At 35.3% G+C, this 25,834-nt stretch overlaps 1 long non-coding RNA gene across 3 annotated transcripts; it reads right to left on the bottom strand.

Annotated features, from left to right (window-relative positions):
• Positions 1-12,464: 12,464 nt before the first annotated feature.
• On the bottom strand, positions 12,465-25,597 carry LOC127858124 (uncharacterized). 3 transcript variants are annotated; one of them, XR_008038764.1, is made up of 4 exons: positions 25,286-25,597; positions 15,928-16,076; positions 14,524-14,648; positions 12,465-12,834 (listed from the first exon to the last, which is right to left on the bottom strand). It is a non-coding gene; the product is annotated as an uncharacterized LOC127858124 (long non-coding RNA). The 3 variants fall into 3 exon arrangements; XR_008038765.1 differs by lacking the exon at positions 25,286-25,597 and adding an exon at positions 24,209-25,133; XR_008038766.1 differs by lacking the exon at positions 25,286-25,597 and adding an exon at positions 21,478-22,933.
• Between the last annotated feature and the right edge of the window lie 237 nt (positions 25,598-25,834).

Below are 25,834 nucleotides of genomic sequence, written 5' to 3'. Positions count from 1 at the left end.
CACTACAGGATAACAAGTATAAGACATCATATACAAAGGTAGCAAAAAAAAATAAGCATATTTGTACACATTAAGTGTATAATACATAATTGAAGGCATGTTAAATGATTAAAATTGCGTAATCTGGATAAAACTATACATTCCATGAGCGTTAATACGTCATGTGGACACACAGCGCTATTTATTGCTATAACGAAGTAAATCACTAAGTCATTTATCAAGCTATTAGCAATGTGATTAAAGTTCATGTAAAAAAGCAATAGACCATGCAAAGAGTACAATGTGGTCACGATGTTGTGTTGATTACAGTGCGTATAGCTGTCGTGTAACACGGTTGGATAGTTTAACAAAAAGTGGAACAGACTATACAGTGAAAACTTAAATAGATGCTTTTGATGTTTTTTCTTATTTATTTAAAGGACATTAATATAATTTAAACATCAATTTAATATCACTGAATTATTGCACATTTAATGTATGATTGTCGTGTTCAATTTACTTGACTGTCATGAAATGTGAAGCGGATGCTTTATATCACGCGATAGTCAAAATGGCGACGTTCATGCCGAGACATTTTTTTTCCGCCGTTTTATACCCTTTATTTCGTATGTTTAATTTTTAAATGACGCTCACTTTCCAGCCATATCAGTAAACATGTGTCTGTTTTGCATATCTACACTTCATGGCCATAGCATATTTTAAGTTCCAATTTAATCTATTGAGACATTTCCAGACCGAACTTACAACATTTCATGCGGAATAAAGCAAATTGATATATAATCAGGTTGATTTTTGTTTACGCGTTTGCGTTTTGTGATAATTCTGGGCCAAGTATGGCGTGAAGTCATCAATCGGTTTAAACACAACTAATGTATGTAGTGATTGTTCAAAAGCAGTCACATCCGTAGTTATGGCTACCATAACTTTAAATGTCGCTTTTTATGATTTTTGACTGGCGCGACTTTATAGTTATGGACCAACCCCATTAGGAAAGTTAACCAGAAATTCCCGAAAAGTTGACAGTTAACAAAGACCGGTCCAAAACAGCTTTAAAATGCAGTTGTTGGCCCAAATCAACCACTTGATTGGATAGATTGACAAATTTCACATTTAACAGATATATTCTTTCACAAAATACTATCTTAAACATTTAAAATGTATCTATTCTGCTCTTACATATCGAGAAAAACAGCGATGTGACTGACTTTCTTGAAATGCGAATCTCCCGAGATTTCACGGTCATATGACGTTATTTCTATTTTTAGTAACAAACCATGTGCTCAAGTGTTTTCAAATTCAGAATGACATTTCCCGGTATTTTAATTATTCTGGCTTATTTTGTAAACAAATTGTAGTGTCAATACAAAGTAAAAGTAAATATTATATAAAACTACCTGATTCACAATGAAATCATTCTTAATAATCCACCAGACGTAAGTTGTTAATCACAAATAATAGATTTCAGAAAACGAAAGTAATGTTTACAATTTCAGCATAAAATGTCAAGGTCGATCCGAAAGTATCCAAATGAAAACTCGTCACGTGACAAAGCGACAATGGCGTCAAAATTGTGAATTTCAGACTGATGAGAGTTATTTTCGTCTATTGTAAGATGCATTTGAAACATTTGAACCTTAAAATATTCCTCGATGCAGTAATTTATATTCATTCACCAATATATGTAGAAATGTATCCAAGAAAATGAGCTTTCTTTGATTTATAGCGTGACATAAATATGTTACGACTCTGGTTGACTTTCGATACGGGGTTAGCTTCAGCGTACAGGTCTGTCAATACTATATAAACTGTACGCTGAAGTTTCTTTAGCTATCACATCCGCTGTATTAATTCGTTTATGTTTTATGCATTGTATGCATTTCCTGGATGTGTAAATAAGCAACCCTTTTGAAAAAACAGGGCTTAATGCACGTGTGTAAAGTGGTGTCCAGATTAGGCTCGTTTAGCAGTCCGCACAGGCTAATGTAGGACGGCACTCACCGCTGATACTTGATTAGCAGTCCGCACAGGCTAATGTAGGACGGCACTTACCGCTGAGTCTTGATTAGCAGTCTGCACATGCTAATATAGGACGGAACTTACCGCTGAGACTTGATTGCAGTCCGCACAGGCTAATGTAGGACGGCACTAACCTCTGAGACTTGATTAGCAGTCCGCACAGGCTAATGTAGGACGGCACTTACCGCTGAGACTTGATGAGCAGTCCGCACAGGCTAATGTAGGACGGCACTTACCGATGAGACTTGATTAGCAATCCGCATAGGCTAATGTAGGACGGCGCTTACCGCTGATACTTGATGAGCAGTCCGCACAGGCTAATGTAGGACGGCACTTACCGATGAGACTTGATGAGCAGTCTGCACAGGCTAATGTAGTACGGCACTTACCGCTGATACTTGATTAGCAGTCCGCACAGGCTAATGTAGGACGGCACTTACCGCTAAGACTTGATTAGCAGTCCGCACATGCTAATATAGGACGGCACTTACCGCTGAGACTTGATTAGCAGTCCGCACAGGCTAATGTATGACGGCACCTACCGCTGAGACTTGATTAGCAGTCTGCATAGGCTAATGTAGGACGGAACTTACAGCTGAGTCTTGATCAGCAGTCCATACAGGCTAATGTAGGACGGAATTACCGCTGATACTTGATTAGCAGTCCGCACAGGCTAATGTAGGACGGCACTTACCGCTAAGACTTGATTAGCAGTCCGCACATGCTAATATAGGACGGCACTTACCGCTGAGACTTGATTGCAGTCCGCACATGCTAATGTAGGACGGCACCTACCGCTGATACTTGATTAGCAGTCCGCACAGGCTAATGTAGGACGGCACTTACCGCTGAGTCTTGATTAGCAGTCTGCACATGCTAATATAGGACGGCACTTACCGCTGAGACTTGATTGCAGTCTGCACATGCTAATGTAGGACGGCACCTACCGCTGAGACTTGATTAGCAGTCCGCACAGGCTAATGTAGGACGGCACTTATCGCTGAGACTTGAAAACTAGTCCGCACATGCTAATATAGGACGGCACGTACCGCTTATACTTGATTAGCAGTCCGCACAGGCTAGCGTAGGACGGCACTTACCGCTGAGACTTGATAAGCAGTCCGCACAGGCAAATATAGGACGGCACGTACCGCTGCTACTTGATTGCAGTCTCCATAGGCTAATGTAGGACGGCACGTACCGCTCATACTTGATTGCAGTCTCCATAGGCTAATGAAGGACGGCACGTACCGCTGAGACTAAGCAGTCCGCACAGGCTAATGTAGGACGGCACTTACCCCTAGACTTGATTTTGGTTTAGAAGAAACTTCCTTTATATCGAACAATTCCATAGAAAAGGAAAGTGTCGTCCCTGATTAGCCTGTAATCCCTTTTTTGCAATAGTTTGGATCATAAGAATAGGTCATTTGCATTAAATAAATGAATAACGCACAATTATATACTCATTATGATACTGGAGTTTCATTTCTTATATACATATATTAAGGATGTTGCATTATATGGAGAACCTACGTCTCATAGATTTAAAGCCATACAACTTATTGTATTACTTTGATATATTCCGGTTTCAGGTTTCAACAGTTATGATTTAACATTTGGATTGACATAACAGTTTGCGTTTATGAGATTGACACCTAGACAAATGTTAAGATTTAAAATCACCAGACTTAAATTATTACAAATTGACGAATAACAAATTCAGTTACTTGTCATGTACATAACTCTTCAATGCGTTAAAATAACGGACACATAACCTTGTAGAGCAGCTTTAACTTTTTAGTAATGAATCAAACAAGCCTTCTCATTACGTTAAACAATTGTTAACAAATAGTAAATATGTAATATATTATGAAACATTGTAAAGTATCAAATTCATTTACTAGCGTACTAGTAATAATTTTCGGTTGTTTCCAGTGTAAGCATATATACATTTCCGGAAAAAAACATAAATAAATTGACTCAAAAGAAAATTTCTGATATATGCGTGTGCTGTCAATACATGTTACGATATTAATAAACAAGATAAACGATTTAGTAATATCACAACTGGTTATTTGCCTGTTAACTTTTTATAAGGCAATTGTCGTTGACAGAGATGTGAACAATCCAGCGCTTCTCTATTCTTTTCGGAACACCACTAGAAGCGGAAGTGTATTGGCCGGCTAAGATTGGCATTCCGCCCAGACGCCAAGAGTGATCGACAAACAGTTTCCTCTCTTCGCAATAACGCCAGCAGAGAAGCCGAGCATATTATTTAAAACAACAACAAGGAGCCGCACTATTGGAAAATGGGGCTTAAAGTATATGTATTAATTGTCGTCCAATATTATATGTGCAGTCCGCACACGCTAATCAGAGAAAACACTTTCAGCTGTATTGTAATTTTCGTTGGAATGAAGTCTCTTCTTAGTTTCTATTACTCAATATCGCTGTTTTGAACACAACAAGTGGAACTTTTCGTAATAGCGGTCAACTTGGGAACATTACATAAAATAAACGATTACATCCATAATCGCAAAAATCATGTTCAATTTATAAATGAAAAAAAAAGAAAACTATTATTTGCGGTATACCTTTCCAAGAACCAATTTAATAACTCGGAAATTGATGGCACACATAAGTTGAAAAATAGCTCCTTATGTATGTCAGAAAGCACTACAACCAAACACCAATCATATACCACAGCAATGAGTATATATTTGTTACCGGAAATGTACCATCGAAAGAGGCGCATGCGTCATATGAGGCGAAAGAAAACAACATAACAAGATACACTACGGGTAAAACACGTCTTCACACAAATACATCGTAGAAAGCGGCGATGCATATTCGGATCGTGAGGCACGAGAGTCGAAACTTATACTTTACAATGAGACTTGACAAAAACATAGACCACGACTTCAATAAGATATATGACGTATATGTCTGCACTGCGGAGTTCTATTTACGCATGGACAGCGTGAATTGGGGTGGATCTGCACGAGTTGACGCGCACGATTCTCAAGGAGCGACAAGGCAAACGTCACAGATACACTCGCTTTATCGTACGCTTTCATCCACATCTTGCTTTTGCCCTTTTTATGATCAAATTGATTTAAAATGTATCTTTTTATAAGCAAAATGTCAGTCGTATCTTAAAATGTGTTGTGAGATGATAAGAAGGTTCCCGAGGGTCGTGTTTAAGATGGTCGAGGAGTGAATTTAGCGGCATGGATGAAAGGATTATGTTGTGTTGAATTGATGCGACCACATCACAAATGGCCAGATCCTGATACCCTGCAATCTAGGAGCATCGACACAATGCGGTGTTTTGAGAAGATGATGATGTTCCGCACAGGTCTTTTTTCACAGCAATGTGTTTGTCTTAGTAGGAAAATGGTTTGTTATTGAGTATGTCTAACGATTGAATATTGTCTTACAATTCGAGGCATATTTTAGCGGCGCCGAATTGAAACTTTCCGTTTTTTTACAAACGAGTACACACATACTTATTATTTCCTCGATTCAATATATGATTTATATCAATACACGGATTACTCAAACACAGTTTCGCATTATGATGGAAAAAGCTTTGTGAAGATAATTTGTTCGCTATTTGAGGCGATAATTAGCTACGTACTCATTTATACATTGAAGTTATAAAGTTTAAAAAATATACAGCCTAATTAACACGTTAATCTAAAGCGAAAACATGTCGCGCACGGACAACTTAACTGTAGTAATTTTTGGAAATGACTGAGGGAAGTACATGGAAACAAAGTACGTGTGTACGATCTGTTAATGTTCACGCACATAACCTCCGTTGTTTCAATGGTTAATAATAAGTCTTTATAACGAATATTGTGTTTATTCACGCAATAAGTTATACTTTTCGAGTCAAGTTCAAAGCGCTATCTTTGCTTAATTGGGTTTTCACTCCGATAATACCGAACACAATACATTTGAACGCAATAAGTTCAAATGCTTGTCAACATGTTTATTAAGTTCCATCACTTTAGCAGCAATTATTTTTGACTTATACACGAATAGTTCAAAAGTGATTTTATTTGCTTAATTATGTCCAATTTTGTTGACTGAGGGCCTTAACTAATTGTATGTCCCAAAACCATTAAAATGCTGACATGCTGATAAAAATGAATGTACTATTTGATCAGTAAAGCAAATACATGTGTACGTTTATGTTACATGATACACAATAATCTGACGCTCTGACGGCATAATATACAAGGACAACTTTATATGCGTCCTTCTGAAATTGTAGGATTGAAATTTTTGTGGAAAGAACTTAAGTAACCGTAAAAGTGAAAAAATTTATATAGAATCAGACTAGATGTTTGCTTTCTGAGAAACAGCATACTATGTCTCTACGAATGACTAATAATGTGAATATTGCTTAGTTTTAAGCATGTGCGTCACATGGAACCCAGCACGACCAAAACTGGAGTGATTTGTAAGAAAATTTACAACTTAGCGCACTGCTTAGTTTCATGAATTGTATGTAAATGTTCGTGTTATATGTTTTGTGTGCGACATTCAAATACAAAAAAAACAACGTATTCGCTAATTGAGTTTTCTGTGTCTGTATCCGGAACACTTTCGTATATCAATTGACTATTGGTTATACCGGTATGCATAATAAAATATATGTCATTAGACATTAAATATGAAAAGTTAAACATGCAAAGTAATTTAATTTAAAGGGACGGTCAAAAACGACGACGAAGACAAAAAAAAAATGGAAAATACCATATTTTTTACAATTATTAGTTTATATTGATTAAAATATCACGACTGGTATATTGCATTACTTGAAAAAAGTTAATATTTTCAGTATTTTCGGTTATAAAATTTCGCGATGTCAAATTGAAAGTACATCGCGAAAATATGTGACATAACGATATACACACTATAAATAACGCAATTAGATTGATCATTTTATATATAAAATATATACAATTCACTACGCATGCACAATTTGCATTCCTGGGTTTACCACGTGACGATGATGATCAATCTACTGGCGTTATTTATAGTTAACTGGTAGTTACCTGGTAGACATACCCAGTAAAGTTTATTACCGAATATACTGAAAATATGATAACTTAGCAACTTGTTTCAAGTAATGTAATATACCGGTCGTGATATTTTAATCAATATAAATAAATTATTGTAAAAAATACGGTATTTTACAACCTTTCCTTTTCTTCGTCGTCGTGGTTGACCGTCCCTTTAATTACTACAATATTATATATATGTTGTAAACTTTCCTCCATAGCATAAATGATTAGAAAAGAATGCGTTACATCGTTTGGAGGAAAAAGTATGGAAACAAAACAATAGGGCGTGAATTGTGTTGGTAATATGCAAAATACTATATGAGAAATATATTATTACATAAGTATGAAGTATGTAACGTTAAGTAAAACGTGTCCAGCTCAAAAGGCGTAACTCGCCTCATTCATGTTGTCAAACTACTACAAGCAATATATTCTACAAATAGCATGCGTTAAGGTGAAAGAGTTGAAATGATATCTTTATGTCTTACCCTTCATGGAGTCCACATGGAACCTGAAATCGCTTACCTGACCACCCAGAAGACCCATGCGAAGCTTAGGGATGTCCACCCGCGAGTAACTATGGTTCCAGACGAACGACATGTCAGAGTTGAGATCTACGCTGTACACGGAGTCATCAGCGAAAATGCCATACAGCGCAGCCAGGTCATTATGACTGCCGAGTTAGATATGCAAGAAATTGAAGTATGTGCTTTCTCATCTTTAACCCATTTATGCCTAGTGGACTCTCCCATCCTTCTACATTGGATCAATTTATTTCCAAACTTAGAGATTTCTAGTATGTTTATTTCTATATTTGGAATATTTCTTACAGAGATTCCTTTAAACAAACAGCGTAGACCCAGATGAGACGCCGCATGATGCCAATGCCTTTTTTCCAGACGCTAGGCATAAATGGGTTAATAATAAAGTCCGAGTTATTTTAGATTTATTTCAATAAAACTTACTTTGCATTACAAAGGTTACATATGATACAAGTATTAAATGCTATCTTGTGCAATGTTCAATCATGGACTACCTAGAATTCATTATGTACACTTTTTAATTTTTTTAGTAATTTGCTGATTTCGGTTGTTTCATTGTTATTTTGTAACGCAGAGTTCGTTTACCCGTCAATGAGAGGATATGATTCCAGTACACATCTTGCTCGATCCAGATGTATGTTGGTAGAGTTCTTACGTAGAACACAACGTCCTATGTGCTCGATGGTTGCTGTATTCCGTTCACAGAATCATTAACACAAAATCTATTTATCAGTGGGCAATAAGATATTATAATAAATACAAACTACATTTAAAATGGAATTTTGGTTTTATTGATTTAATTTTTGATATGCTAACATCTCTCTATACTGTTATACAATGTGTTATACTGTTTATATACTTTAAAACAAAGTATGTTCGTTATGTTTATAAATCCATGTTTTAGAAAGTTATATATTTTAATCTATTGAAATAGCCATTGACTATGAACTATATTTCACTATATGTCATTCATATATTATAGAGGTTCATGTATTATACTAAGTGTATTTCGGTACCATTGTGTTACTTGCCATTAGTGGCGTCAAGCACAAATCTTGTATTGACTGGATGACAAGATATTTGGCTCGCTATTAGTATAATCAGCAAAGCTTGCAGCATTCTGTCCATTATTATTGGTCCGTGTCTGAATATGTATTTACCAAATGATTGGTTACATGTGTTGTAAATGCTTTACTATTTTATTGATTTCGTAAGTGCGTTACAAACGATCTGCTATTGTAAAATTGCCTCACGCCATAAGTGTATTTGTCGTGCTTGCATGCTACGCATCATTTTGTTATTCTACGACTTATTTCAATGTCATATAACAAAAATGTGAACATGTCTCTTTCTTATGGTGTATGAAATCTTTAGTAAATTGCGGCTAAATTTGCATACTTGACAATATAAACTTCTATAATGAACACTAGACAAAAAGCATAAAGCATATTTTATGAAAGGTAAAATTATACCTTTTACTCCAATATATTTTCGTTCATAACAGTCATACCTGTTCCTATTGTATGAATATACCAGAGGATTGCTGCTTACCACATTAGTCAAATCGCAGAAGATTTGTGTCGACGATAAGCAGGCGAGAAAGCTCACACACCTTATCTTTCAGGTGTAATGTCACAATTGATAGGCGTTTTGAAGGCATTTCTGTTATGTTGCTTTAAATAACCTCACACGTTGGCGATAATGCCCTACATTGAGGCAATGTTTGCAAAATGTTCTGCAGTGCGCCCATAGCTGTAATCATGATATAATCTATATATGCATTTAGGTTGTACTCTAGTTTAAACCTATTTATTTTAGCTCGATTGCATCGAAAGCCTAAGGCATAAACGCTCTCGAGTCCGTTTCCTGGGCCTAGAACCAGTACTTGGTCTTTGGGGGAGATCTAAAGAACGCTCCCACGGTGGGGATCGAACCCGTGACCTCCCGGTCGCTAGGCGGACACCATATCCATTACACCACGGCGACCTATAAAGGTTGTACTCTGAATGATGATACTTGACACTCAGTTGTTTTAATAAACGAAAATACTATAGTTCATGTCAGTAATTTGTAAAATGGAAAACTTGCTTCATTTCTGTCTGGTTGTCTAAACCAAATAATTTGAATTGCATTTTGCATGAAAAATAATCTCTACAAATACATACACAAATAGAACTATGCTCTACAGTTTATTTAATAGCATGCTGACATATTTTGTCAAAGACTAAGGTGATTCCCGCAGCTTGTTGTTTCATTGACTTACTGTTAACTATCTACACATTTGGCCCACATTGGAGTTATGCATTGAATTAACATTAACCATATTCTGTAATGGTAAGGCATAATGTCTACTCAATTGTTTACCAAATACAGCGTCTGACATGAGCTGACCAAGTATTAGTTCATATTGTGACGAGCAGACCGTAATGTATGGCGCACCAAAGGGGTCGAAACTTTAACTTCTGCTCGAGCAGAAAAAAATGCTGCTCGAGCAGCATTAAAATGCTGCTCGAGCAGGATATTGCTGCTCGAGCAGCAATTTACTGGTCGAGCAGCATTTCAATGCTGCTTGAGCAGCAAAATTCCTGCTCGAGCAGCAATATGCTGCTCGAGCAGCATTTATTTTTAGAATAAGCCATTGAACCCGTCAGCCAATCAAATTTGAGCTTACAAACGGACGACATTAGCTATCTCTACGGAAACGAAATAGACCGGTGAAGCGTCAATAACAGTCAATATTGTCAGATCGTGAGATTTGACGATTTTCACAGTACCCTCGTGATATTGCTCCGATCAGTTGCCGTGAAAAATGTCAGATTGATGAAAAATAATATTTAACGCATTGTTGTTTCAATTCAACTTAATTTCGCGTTTTAACAGCTCGCAGTTATTTTCGGACATCTTTTTTTTCGGACGTTGAACCTAAACACATTGTTCACAACAAAGATATCAAAACAGTAGTTCTAACACCATGCAAACATTTGAATTTTAAAACGATTTTCGTTTTAAATGCTATATATATCGATGATGTACATGCATTACGTTGTAAAGAAATATGGTAATGCTTAATTTACAGTCATGAGTGTTGCAGTTTTTTAATACAAAGATATAGCATTGATTTAAGAAAATACTTTCAGATTATATATATATATATATATATATATATATATATATATATATATATATATATTATTTCACCTTAAAAAAGTTAAAAACTGATTATGAACCAAATTCAGTTCCACAAATGTTTAATCCCAATCGGTGTTTTTATCATTATTTTAGCTAATTCACATGTACACTCAATTCAGGAAAACTATTGTATTATATTTCACACAATCATATTTACCACTATCATCATTTATTTAACATGTCAATAAGCTCGATTGGTAATTGTCGGTTCGGCTTGGGCAATGCTTTAAAGTACCCCGTGTACTCTTAAGTATACTTTAATGTACCCCGGGTACGCTAAATATTCTTAAACGTACCGTTGGTCTGTCTGTCAGTGCAGTCACTCACAAACTTTTCAGTGCTTTATCTCAGAAATTCAATATAAGTTTTCAACATGAAACTTTATGGGTGTATAAATATAGCTGAGGAGAGGTGCCATGCACAAGAACCATAACCCGTCGCTTTCTGAAATAAGAGTTATTTCGCTTTGTTGTTTTTGTATGATGTAACTAGGGCTATATCTCAGATACTATACAAGATTTTAACATGAAACTTCATGGGTGTATAATTATCAATGCACAAGAACCATAACCGTATACTTTCTTACGTAACTGTTATTGCCCTTTCTTGTTATTGTTATTTTATGATGTAACTTTTTAGGGCTATATCTCATTTATAGAACCATGCATAAGAACTACAACCCTTCACTTTCTTATATAAGAGTTATTGCCCTTTGTTGTTTTTATATGATGAAACTTTTCAGGGCTTTATCTCAGAAACTATAAATACAAGATTTCAACATGAAATTTCATGGGTGTATAATTGTCAATGAGAATAAGTGCCATGCACAAAAAACATAACCCTAGTACATATGTACATGTCTGATGTTACTTTACAGGACTATATCACAGATACTATACACGATTTAAAGATGAAATTTAATGGATGTTAAGATATCAATGAGATGAGGTGTCATGCACAAAATCTATAACCCTACACTTTCTTAAATAAGAGTTATTGCCAATTGTTTTTTTTTATGTTGTTACTTTTAAATAAGTGAGATAAGGGTACAACCCTTCAAATAAACTTTTCTGTTAGTTCTGCACCCATCAATAATCAAAATTTATTTGGCGGGGGATATCAATTAAACGAATTTGCTTATTATTAGTCTCAACGTTGAAAAAGACTTAATATTTTAAGTAGCAATGAGAATATAAGACACAACAGACTCATCAGTCATCAGTATTATGTTAACATATCTTTAGTCAGTTACTTAACTAGGGCAAATAAAGTTGAAGTTTATCAGGTGGTCTAAAAGTCCTCACCGCCTAGCAGATAAGTCTACAAAGTATTTTAAAACCGGTTCATGAACATGAAATGATAAGTCATTTACGCCATCGGGATTATTTATTTTAAGTCAATATGTTTTTGGAATCTTAAGGCACTCATTGAAAAATACACCACTACATAAATAAATATCTAGGTCAATTGTGATTCTGTCAAGCAATGATTATCATATCAATTATTATCTCCAGAGTTATTCTTTTTTTGTTGCACTTATCATAATCTAACCATCTGCATTATTTTTGCCAAACAGGTGGTTTTGCAATCTGAGCACCACAATCATCAATATTTTTGTGTGGATATAAAGATGTTATAAAAATGTAGGATTTAAAACCTTCAGTTTTATTGTGCTGTACTTGTTTAGGAGATGTGTAATACCAACTGGCTACTTCTGTTTTCAGAACTAAAAGGCACAGAAGGATTTTATTAATATTTTGTTGAGTTCTCAGATTAATCGAGCCCAAAGCACTTCCTGCTACAAAACATATTTTCGAGCAACAACACATATTGATAATATCCATTTTAATGCCGTGCGGGTCTTTACAGTGGAGTGATCGAGTCACACAGATATGTTTGCCGCACTCCATGAATCAGAAGTCTGCGTCTCACGACTAGTCTTGATAAGCTGAATCATGGGCCTGTCGCAACATTGTGGGATGCTTTTTCATGACCATACATTTGGCAGTCTGGAAATAAAGTAAAAGTCATTCATACTTAGCTTAAAAAACAACAACATTTGTTTGCAATAAGAAAAGCATATATTCACTAGATTAAGTGTTCACAAAAAATACTATTTCTGAAAATAAAATTGCAAGAACGATAGTTTTACAGTGAAAAGTATTCATGTTTTATGCATCATAAATATACAATCACATGAAGACACTGAAAAACAACTTTTCATACAAAATAATATAATGGAGCAAAGAGAATGCTATTTTTCATTATATGACACATTAATAAATTAAAATATGAGTAATCTTCTTGTTTAACCTTTTTTCAGGGTTATTTGACAAAAGTGGGACTCTATAACACAGTTTGATATTACATATGAAATATCGTGTCCTTTATAAATTAAAAGAAAATGCAAGGCTCTAAAAACCAATGCACCAACAGAAAGGTACGATGATTATATTCTACATTCTCCCATTATTTTGTTGAATAAACGTTAATGCAAATCTTTACTAAGCAAACTATAGCTTTGTCACAGACGTGACAAATACCCCCACATGCCGCATTGACACAGACTATTTTGAATGCTGTCTTCACAAAACAAGAGAATCAAATTTATGGCGATTTTTAAGAATGATAATGCCATTATCATTTATGGCCATTTCGACCTTTGAACTCTTGAATTCTTTAGCATGACATGCAGTCCAAATTTATGGCCATTTTTTTTTACTTTTGAACTCCAAGTGTGACCTAGACCTTGGAGTCATCAACATAATTCTTTCGCATGACACATCGTCAATCACTGTGAACAAATGAACCATGTATTTTTAAAATCTCACAATAAATGACATAGTTATGGCTCGAACAAGATCATTTATGGCCAATTTTGACCTTTGAACTCACAGTGTGACCTTGACGTTGCAGATATAGACTTAATTCTTTTGCGCGACACACCGTCCAATAATGGTGAACAAATGTGCCAAATGATTTTAAAATCTCACAAGAACAACATAGTTATGGCCTGGACAAGCTCATTTATGGCCTTTTTTAACCTTTGAACTCAAAGTGTGACCTTGATCTTGGAGTTATCGACGTAATTCTTTCGCGCCACACACCGTCCAATGATGGTGAACAAATGTGCCAAATGATTTTAAAATCTCACAATGAATGACATAGTTATTGCCCAGACAAGCTCATTTATGGCCATTTTTAATCTTTGAACTCAAAGTGTGACCTTGACCTTCGAGATATTGAAGTAATTCTTTCGCGCGACACACCGTCACATGATGGTGAACAAATTTGCCAAATGATTTTAAAATCTCACAATAAATGATAAAGTTATGGCCCGGACAAGCATTTGACCCTTGAACTCCAAGTGTGACCTTGATCTTGGAGATATCAACATACTTTTTCACGCAACACACCGTTCCATGATGGTGAACAAATGTACCAAGTTATTTAAAAATCTAACGATTAATGACATAGTTATGGTCCGGACAAACTTTCGGTTTAAAACACACTAAGTGACCTCGTGACCTAGTTTTTGACCCAGCATGACCCATATTCAAACTTGGCCTAAACATCATCAAGATACAACTTGTGACCAAGTTTGGTGAAGATCGGATGAAATTTCGGGACAGACCGACAAACCGACCGACAGTACGACAAAGTGACTCCTATATAGAAATATAAAGCTAATTTATTACCATCAATGCAAACACTCCACAGCTGTTTCCATGGCGCTGTTTGTTGCAAGGTGGCGCTTTGAACTCTGAACTGAATTTTTTCCAAGCCATCGTTCACAATTTGCGCTCGTTGACACATGAACTGGCTGCAACAAATATTTTGTTGGTAAAAATCAACAAAAATCATGTGCCTATATACTTAAGTGGTACTTTATCTATACCAAATTGTTTTGGTAATCAGTTTTCAAACATATATATATATATATATGTGAATCTCTTAACACATTATTGGAAACACATAAGTGTGAGAGATAGGACACAATAATAAATAAGAATGAACTAAGAAAGCAAGCTTAAATTTATATATAGCCTATCATTTTTAAAGTGTTGGTGGTCATAACAATTTAATATTTAAGATAAAGATCCAAATATAGAAAACAAATAAGATTTACAAAGTTTTTTGAATATCTTGTTTGGTATATTGCCTGATGAATGATAACTGGAACTGGCCAAAAAAGCTCCCTAAATGTGACCTTTGATCTCTTGTTAACGCATGCGCTGCAGCTTCTCAACATGGAGAACATATGTGGTAAGCTATATTAAAAATGGCATATTCAATTATCGAATCACAGTTTGGATAAGCTCAGAGACACACATAAAATGCACATACACCAGCTGCTACTGTGACTGCTATATCAAGCAGGTAAGACAAACAAGATGCGTTTGTGAAACACAATGTCCCCCTATATGACGTTTGACCTTGAAGGATGACCTTGACCTTAACCCTTCACCACTCAAAATGTGCAGCTCCATGAGATACACATGCATTTAAAATATAAAATTGCTAGCTTCAATATTGCAGAAGTGACATTGCATGAGCAATTTTGACCATATATTTGACCTTGAAGGATGACCTTGACCTTGACCTTTCACCACTCAAAATGTGCAGCTCCATGAGATACACATGCATGCCAAATATCAAGTTGCTATCTTCAATATTGCAAAAGTATTCATAAAATAAGCGATTTGGGCCACATATATTTGACCTCTGACCTTGAAGAATGACCTTGACCTTTCACCACTCAAAATGTGCAGCTCCATGAGATACACATGCATGCCAAATATCAAGTTGCTATCTTCAATATTGCAAAAGTACTCATAAAATGAGCGATTTTGGCCACATATATTTGACCTCTGACCTTGAAGGATGACCTTAACTTTGACCTTTCACCACTCAAAATGTGCAGCTCCATGAGATACATATGCATGCCAAATATCAAGTTGCTATCTTCAATATTGCAAAAGTTATTGCAAATGTTAAAGTTGGCGCAAACAGACCAACCAACCAACAGACAGGGCAAAAAGAATATGTCCCCCACTACTATAGTGGGGGACATAAAAATGAATTACAGCTTTGAACCTTACCAGAACAAATCGAACAATGCCTTGTTGTTACCACCCAACGAGTCGTAAATGGTTACAGTCCTGGACATAACACTTGCAAACAGCAAAACCCAGTGATTGTTGCCTTTACATTGTGGCAGCATAAGTAGATCATACATATTGAAGTCCACCTACAAAATGTGAAATTATAATGTACCTTAAACAATGTATACATTACTAAACAGTGAGAAATTTGCTCAAATTACTTCAAAGAAGTATAGTGGCATGCTAGAATCAAGTACAGTTTAAGTTAACAATAAAACAAAAGATTGTCAGGCAATATGGTACTCCTGGAACAACTTTGTAGAGGTCATCATTTGAAAAGAACATGTAGAATTTATGAAGAACCACCACTTTTACATAAAAATTCATGTCATGTAAAACGAAGACTTTGGCATTCATATCTCACAGACATATCAAGTCATTACCACTGCCACCTTCATCAACATAATTATTGGACACATAGAGAACTACTATATCTCACTACATACAAAATGTGGTAGCCCTAGATCCTACAGTTAAGGACAAGGACGCACGCAGGCACGGACGGACGCACGCATGACGGACACAGGACTATGACATACGCCTCGCTGGCCTTTGGCCAGTGGAGCTAAAAATCAATTAAGGAAGGGAGGGAGCACCCCTCACTAACCCAACCATAAAGGCCCCTGGGCATCTGAAATATGACCACAAGCACTAATAATCATATAATAATGATAAAACCCGGTCACCACTACAATTGTTATGATTGCGAGATATAATGTAAACATTTGCATTACAGGTCAATCTTTTTTCTTCAAGCCCAACACAAAATAACAATGCAAAATTAAAGTTTTAAAGGTTTTCAATGGGTACAAATAGGGTATTTATCTGGACATTGGAAACGTTGAAATACATGAAAATATCATCAAACAACTTAAATGTATTTCATTGTTAAAATATGTTTTTCTTGATTTTTCTCCAAACTTTACACAAATATGGGTGATTTCAAAAATATAAACTAGAAATGGCGCGGTTGAGGCCGACGTGTATCCCCACGCCGCATGTTTGACCCAGGGCTCCCCCAGGGTTGGTAATGGTTTTATGCATAGTTGAGATTGAACGTATTGTCATAAGAGAAGTTCGGTATCAATTAGATGTGAATCGGTGTAGAAATGAAGATATTATAGTAAAAGGCAATTTTGGGTGGGCGTGGCCTATGTGGGCGGGTGCCCCAGGGTTGGTTATGGGGCCATGCATAGTTGAGATTAACCATAATGTCATAAGAGAGGTTCAGTATCAATTTGAAGTGAATCGGTGTAGAAATGAAGAAATTATAGTAAAAGGCAATGTTGGGTGGGCGTGGTCTATGTGGGCGTGGCCAATGTGGGCGGGGCACCCCAGGGTTGGTAATGGGGCCATGTATAGTTGAGATTATCCGTATTGCCATAAGAGAGCTTCAGTATCAATTTGAAGACATTCGGTGTAGTCTCCGGTGCACTCAAAATATGCAGCTCCATGAGATACACATGCATGCCAAATATCAAGTTGCTATCTTGAATATTGCAAAAGTTATGACCAAGGTTAAAGTTTTGGGACACACACACATACAATGACAGACAGGCGAAAAACAATATACCCCCGATCTTTTGATCCAGGGGCATAAAAATGAGTAAAAATCTCTGACCCGGCCCCACCCCAACCCACATAACTTTTGACCCAGGGGTCAGATCAAAATTCCAAATAGTGCAGGGTCGCACATATGCTCATAGCTACCATGTGTGTAAGTTTCAAGGTTCTAGTGCTTATAGTGTAGGAGGAGAAAGTGGCCAGGACGGACAGAAGACGGAGATAACCACAATATCCCCACTTTTTCTCCGAAAAGCGTTAGGATATTGAAGCCTAAATGAAAAAATTTCTCAAATTTTAGATGTTAAGTTATGGCAACAGTTTTGTTTGTATTGCATAGGGAAAGGGTTCAAGTTTTATAAATGAGTAGGGCCGTTCTGTCAGATGTAATCACTTTTTCACAACAAAAGATGTTAACCAAATGTTTTGATTTTTTTTTTATAAATGTACATGTCTTTTGCACTTAATAAAATCCCATTAAAACATGTTATCAATATTTTGTGTGTTTTGTCAACATGCAGTATGTTCTTAAGCAAAATTTAAATACAAAATCAGAAGTGTTCTATAAAAAAAATATGGAAAAATTAAATTTTCATGTTTTTTAACACATATTTTTCAAAACTATACTCCTAAAAGTTTTTTACCTGGCCTCAAAGCAGTGTATCTTAAAGGAAAAACTCAGATTTATCAAAATATAGGATGACCTTCAAATATATGTGAAGTTTTTTTTTATTATATAAGAAAATCTGCAAAAACTAGCTTTTGCCAAAACTGTATACAATTTTCAAACATGTGTACACTTGGGACACTTACATGACTTTTGTATACAAGTTAAATAAGCAAACCATTCAACATATATAAATACTTTTTAAATTTGTATTACATTTGACTATACAAATTAATGTTTCCCCAAATAATGTTCTGTGTCCGTTTGATGATTTAAGGTTGATGTTTAGAGATTTAAGGTTATTTGTACTCGACAACTTTAGTTATCATTTATTCTAAGAAATACCCAAACAGTCAGTAATATAGAATACAAATTAAATTTGCATAAAATATTCTTATAAAATTATAAGATAAGTTACAGGGAACTTGAATTGTTTGCTGAAACGATCTAGCATGATTTTAGGCCAAATCTGTACACTTGGGACATTTTCAAAATGGATGAAAATCTGAAGAAAAATAGCATAACTTTTATATGTATTTCATTTGAGGTATTTTTGTGGCCCTAAATATGTTTATAACCGATGGGATATCAGAGGCATAAGGAATCTCCATAATTATGCAGTCTGTCATAGATCTGTATTTTCAATAAAACAACACATATATTTCACAAATTGTAGATACATTTGACCTGGTTATCCCCACGCTTTTTGAAAAAAAGGTGGGGATATTGTGGTGATCTCCGCCGTCCGTCCGTCTGTCCGTCCGTCTGTCCGTCCGTCCTGGCCACTATCTCCTCCTACACTAAAAGCACTAGAACCTTGAAATTTACACACATGGTAGCTATGAGCATATGTGCGACCCTGCACTATTTGGAATTTTGATCTGACCCCTGGGTCAAAAGTTATAGGGGTTGGGGTGGGGCCGCGTCAGAAATTATCACTCATTTTTTTAGGTTATTTTACATTTACTTCTTTATTTCTACACCGATTCACTTCAAATTGATACTGGACCTCACCTATGACAATACGGTCAATCTCAACCATGCATGGCCCCATTCCCAACCCTGGGGCGCCCCGCCCACATAGGCCACACCCACCAAAAATTTCCATTTACTATAATTTTTTCATTTCTACACGGATTCACTTCAAATTGATACTGAACTTTTGTTATGACATTAGGGTCAATCTCAACTATGCATGGCCCCAATCCCAACCCTGGGGCGCCCGCCCACATAGGCCACACCCACCAAAAAATTCCATTTACTATAATTTTTTCATTTCTACACGGATTCACTTCAAATTGATACTGAACTTCTCTTATGACATTAGGGTCAATCTCAACTATGCATGGCCCCATAACCAACCCTGGGGCCCCGCCCACATAGACCACACCCACCCAAAATTGCCTTTACTATAATTTCTTCATTTCTACACCGATTCACTTCAAATTGATATTGAACTTCTCTTATGACAATACAGTCAATCTCAACTATGCATGGCCCCATTACCAACCCTGGGGCGCCCCGCCCACATAGACCACACCCACACAAAATTGCCTTTTACTATAATTTCTTCATTTCTACACCGATTCACTTCAAATTGATACTGAACCTCTCTTATGACAATACGGTCAATCTCAACTATGCATGGCACAATTACCAACCCTGGGGCGCCCTGCCCACATATGTCACACCCACCCAAAATTGCCTTTTACTATAACTTCTTCATTTCTACACCAATTCACTTCTAATTGATGATGAACTTCTCTTATGACAATACGGTCAATCTCAGCTATGCATGGCCCCATTACCAACCCTGGGGCACACCTAGGTCAAACATTCGGCGTGGGGATACGCGTCGGCCTCTGCCGCGCCATTTCTAGTTTTAAATATTTTTCACATAGTTGTATATATTTTACTTTGGTTTCATAATTTATCTTGTTCTATATAATAAAGATCTATTATAAATTGCTCTCTATATGCTGGAGATCTATATGCTGGGCATTGTTCTCTATACAAATGGGTAGCATACCTTGTTCTCTACATATCAAATGATGTTCTCTACATATTAAACATTGTTCTCTATGGCATTGACCTTGATCTTTAAATATAAGACATTATGCCTCTTCTATATGTTGGAATTTGATATATATATAAGACATTGCTCTCTATACTTGAAGTTGATCTAATATTGTGTTCTCTATATATTGGACGCTTTTCTATAAATATTGAACATGGTTCTGTATACAAATACATGTTTATATTTTTTCATAACAGTTGACCTCGTTTTCTATAATATGTGTCTTGTTCTGATAAAACTGGGCTAAATTCATGTGCGTAAAGTGTCGTCCCAGATAAACCTTTGCAGTCCGCACCGGCTTATCAGGGACGACACTTTCCGCTTAAACTTGATTTTTGGTAAGAAGGGACTTCCTTCAAACTAAAAATACCATAAAAGCGGAAAGTCTCGGCTCTGATTAGCCTGTGCAGTCTGCACAGGCTAATCAGGGACGAGACTTTACGCACATGAATTAAGCCCAGTTTTCTCAGAACAAGACACATATAATTCACTGTTCTATATTTAGACCTTGCTCTCTATATATTAAACATTATATTCTCTATATATCGGACCTTGTTCTTTATAAATTAGACCTTGTTCTTTTTATACTTTATACATTAAACACGATGTCCTCTTACTTGACCTTCCTCTGTAATACAATATATCCTCTATATATTTTGGTAATGTGTCATTAAAAATGAATGAAATAATAATAAGTGCTGTACCGTTGTTTATCGAAGGTTTTAACATGGTTTTTAGTTTAGATGTGTAGGAATTGTACCACAAGGGTGACAGTCTGCGTGGTTTAATTATAAGTGTCTGAGAGACTTTTTCATCCATCATATTTGACATTTGACCATGTTCAACTTTTATATTGGCTTTTTTTCAGTTGCTTTTGAATGCTTTATTAAATCAAAATTTAATCATTAATTCCGCTATAATGTAAGTTTGTTTTCACTTTCTTGAGGTTTATAAGAAAAACATTCATTTTGTGTCCCAAGTGTACATGTACAACATTTAATAACCAACTTCAGGCTAACATTGAAGATAATTGGAGAAACATTTTGATTAAAATTGACATTAATTTGAGAAGAGGAAACGTGTTTTTGTAATAATGTTATGGTAAAGTCAAATATAATTCCCACACATTATCATTTATATGCTTATATTTTTCTTCTGAAGACAAAATATGGAGACATACCCATATAATAAGAGTAGTTAACCCCCAGAGTGAAGACAACACCTTTTTCTCTTGGAGATTACATCTTCTGTGTACTTCTTTCCAGAAAATTAGTGCCTTTGTTTATTTTTTAAAAGCTATCACCTGTCCATCAAACATGATAAAAAATTCGTACACTTGGTACAATGCAATATTTGTCTTGCAAAAAAAGTTCACAAGGTTTTGGCATCAAATTTTCAGTACATCTAGTGATAAGCATTAATGGTTTGAAGAAAATGATGTAAAACCTTGAAAATTCTATCTTATGAAAAATTTAAAATAACTTTCTTGCAAAATGTACACTTGTGACAGGGACAAATTCTGACCACATTTAGTATTCAGCTGTTCAAAATTTACATGAACAAATAATTGTATAAATACCTGTACAAATGTGTAGAAAAAACATGTGACAGGTTAAAAGGACACTTTTTGCCTATAAATATTGAAGCACTTTATGATCCCATCTCTTAATATACATGAAGAGAGTTGAAAATTGTGGCACAAAATTGACAAGAACATCATTGCTTTGAACACTTGCTACAAAAGATATCAACCTAAGTAAGAAGCATTGTTTTATTTTTCTTAAAGCATATGAATTTTTATATTCATTAAATGATGGCAATACCTAATATTTCTGAAAGTTTTATTGAAGTATAGAATTGAAAATTGCCTTTTACATAAAATGTCACGCAAAACCAGTACACTTGGGGCAATTTTAAGGATATTTTTCAATATATTTTGTTAATGAAGAAAGTTATTGAGAAGAATTTTCACATTTAAGTTAATCACATGGAAACACTTCTGTAAGATAGAAAAAGAACTCAAACATGCTTAATGGTAAGAAAATAAATGCATGTTTTATTTAGGCTTCATTAATTTTTAAATCACCCATAGGATATGATGCGGCATTTGTCTTTACGGAATATAAAAAAAATCAATCATTTTTACCCGTAAGTTGGCGCTGTAATAAATTTGCTATTCTGTGTGCTCTTTTACCAAGCTTGATTAGGAATTTTTGAAAACGCGTCATGGAGATTTTCTTTCACCATTAAAAATAATAGTTCACGGATTCAAACCATAATTCCTGATTAATATGTTGCTACAGTGGAATCCTGTTCTTAGCATACCATGTCAGCCAAAATTATGCTAATAACAGGAATATGCTATTAACCGGAACACACATTTTAGCATAAATATAGCAACTGGGGGCATACAATAAGTCAAATCTGTTAATAATTGATCGTCAAAGTGAAATTTAAATTCAACATTGTATATGATTGATGTTTAAGATAACTATTTATCAAATGGAATTGTATTCTTAGGTATTTGCATTTGCATTTGAGCATATTTTTGCAAATTTAAAGCATATTTTCTTGGCATTCTGAGAATGTTCTATGCTATAAAGACTTTAAGTGAATTCTGAATATTGGGGTTAAAAATTATGCTATTAATAGAAGAAAAATACATTAAAATTTAAGAATTAATCTGTGCTTTGACATTCTATATGCTAATAACAGAAATATGCTATTATCAGGTATGTTAATAAGCGGAATCAAGAAATTATCCTTCAGTCTGACAGAATTTCGTAGCCTGTCAGACCAAACATCTGACAGATTATTTTACATTTTGCGGTGTCTGACTTGGCTTCTCACTTTTGAGTACATGATGCTAAATGTTTTAGATTCAACACTAGTTTCCTCAACCTCAGGACACCAGAGCTCCTGTGATGCAAATATACTTAAAGAAATATTTTTTTTTCCTGCAAATTGTGTTTAGTTCCTCACTTCTTGTAAAAAAAAAAAACCTGTTACCCTCCGATTGACTGTCAATTTAAAAAGCAAACTTCAATACATATTCCTGTTTGTATTCTTGTATGAAAATGTCCACAACATATGGGCGTAGTTATATGGGGACTGAATATTCAAATACTGGTTCTAGGCCCAGGAAACGGACTCGAAAGCATTTAAAATAAGTAGGAATTACTTTCTATGCAATCGAGCTAAAATAAATAGGTTTAAACTAATATTCAAATACATGTAGGTTAAGAAGTACAGTAAATGACATGACAAAATGCTGTTAGAACATATCATCATTCTTAATTCTAAACCAGCTATACATGACATTATTCTTAAGAGGGGCATTTCAGAATAAAGATAAAAAGATACAAACGATTCGCAATAGAAAAATTATTTACTGCAAATATTTTTTATCGAAATTATTTCCGTCAAGACATGTTGTACAATAGCATGCCATGGTTAAAATGAGTGTGTAATACAATGCCTAAACTCTTTCTGCAAAGTTTGGGAAGTCTGCTTAAGGGACATTTAAATGGAAGGACAGATGAAAGGTAACTCATTATAGTGCCACCAATGTAATTATTATGCAATTTTTTCGCAGTTCAGAGCTGAAAATAACATCCCAGATTTTAATTATGCACTGCCAAGTTATTCAATAAATAGTAAATTGTAAACATTTCAATTATGAAAAATTAAACAACTTGTAATTCAGACAGAACTCACATTTTACCTGTTGTTAGCTTTGAACAAGCTTATTGGCCTCGGTGAAAAATAATTTACACTGAAGTTGAGAAAAGTCCTCGCGAACTCAGTGCCCCAGATAATTATTTGGGAAATAGGGTTTTCAACCATTGATTTTGAAAAATAGGGTGATTCCATTCTTCATATAGGGTAAAATGAGTAATAAAAATGCATACCTTAAAATAATTGCTGATTTACTTCCGTTGACGCTGCACACTTGTATTGATTCAATAGAACTGTAAACTATCATCATAAATTTTAAAAAACTGATGTTTCGTAATATGTTTAATCCTTGAAACTGTCCATGATATAAACTTTAAAAAATGTCGACAATTTCTAACTTCTTTTTATACTTTTGACAGGTTTGTTAAGTCACAGACTTTCCATCATGTTTTTTGGATGTCAACTCATTTGCTGTATACACAGTTTTTAACAAAATCGATAACACGAATGATTCGGCACTGATTGCCTCTTGCTTTCTTGATTCGAAAAAGTTTGCGATCGGCTGATATTTTGGCGCAACAATCTCGGACGTCTATCGACCTCTCTTAGCTATTTTTATTTCGCATTGTAATAGAAACTGAAAGTACAGACGCTTTACAAATACATGCACAATGAGCGACGAATTAGGTCAGATTGAAAACGCATAGCGTTTGAATAACTAATTACTATGACCGTTTGCTGAGCTTGCTGAATGTAAGCGTCACCGCATTACGATAACAATTCCAAAGAGAAAATAACTAAAATGAGCAAAGCATTTTTAATCGAAGTTTTGTATTGTTAATTTGACGAATTTGCGTAAAAGTCAAATTGGTTGCGTTTTCAATACTCATGATATTGTATTTCTTTGCATTTTTAAACATTTTAATAGGGTGAAAGACGCAGATACGCAGCTTATCTGGGGCACTGAGAACTGGTTAACAGACATAATATTTTGGATAATTGTAAAAGTTAGGACAGCAGATATACATGTATGGGGAGAACGAGAAACGTAAACAATGTTAACCAGAAAGGCACAATCACAGGCAATCGGCACCTGTGTCGGAAGCAATTATTAAGAATCATTAAGAAAGTAAATCGATAGACACAGAGAACCTACACTTGCGCACCCATTGAGCAATTCTTATCAGTCATCGTTGTGATTTTCGCAAAAGTTTTAACAGCCGTTAGACATTTATGGTCGATTTTCTTATTAAGCGAATGGCAACAATTTTTTGATCGACTAGTTTGCAGACAAAATATAAAGCACTTACCGCGTGTCACTGTTAAACTTTAAACAGGTCGTCACATAAACTTGCAGAAGATGTGAAAAAGGCACCATAATGGTGGCAGCCATTTTTTCAAAACAAACCAGTTTCGCACCATGTGGCAAATATAACAAGAGCTCTGATTGGCTAATGCCATAATCTAAAAATAAATGCTGGTCGAGCAGGATTTTTCTGCTCGAGCAGAAAAAATGCTGGTCGAGCAGTAAATTTGCTGCTCGAGCAGCATTTTGCTGGTCGAGCAGCATTTAAATGCTGCTCAAGCAGCATTTTTTCCTGCTCGAGCAGAAGTTAAAGTTTCGACCCCTTTGGTATCCCATAGTAATGTCTTAGGTTTGTCTGCAGCAATTCCTTTACAGCTGAGTCATTTCATGATGTTAAATGTATTATCCGGGGGTTCTCAAACTCCATGTTAAACCTATTTAATCTAGTCGAGCAATTCTTTATCTGTTCATTGTCCTAGAATGTATAGGTATGCGTCAGAGGTTCGTAGAGATAATTATCAAGTGTGATGTTGAATCGCATTCAAAATGTAAA

Source organism: Dreissena polymorpha, chromosome 14, assembly GCF_020536995.1.
Source record: "Dreissena polymorpha isolate Duluth1 chromosome 14, UMN_Dpol_1.0, whole genome shotgun sequence".
In the NCBI taxonomy this organism is placed as follows: Eukaryota; Metazoa; Mollusca; class Bivalvia; order Myida; family Dreissenidae; genus Dreissena; species Dreissena polymorpha.
This window is presented reverse-complemented; position numbering and strand designations above follow the sequence as displayed.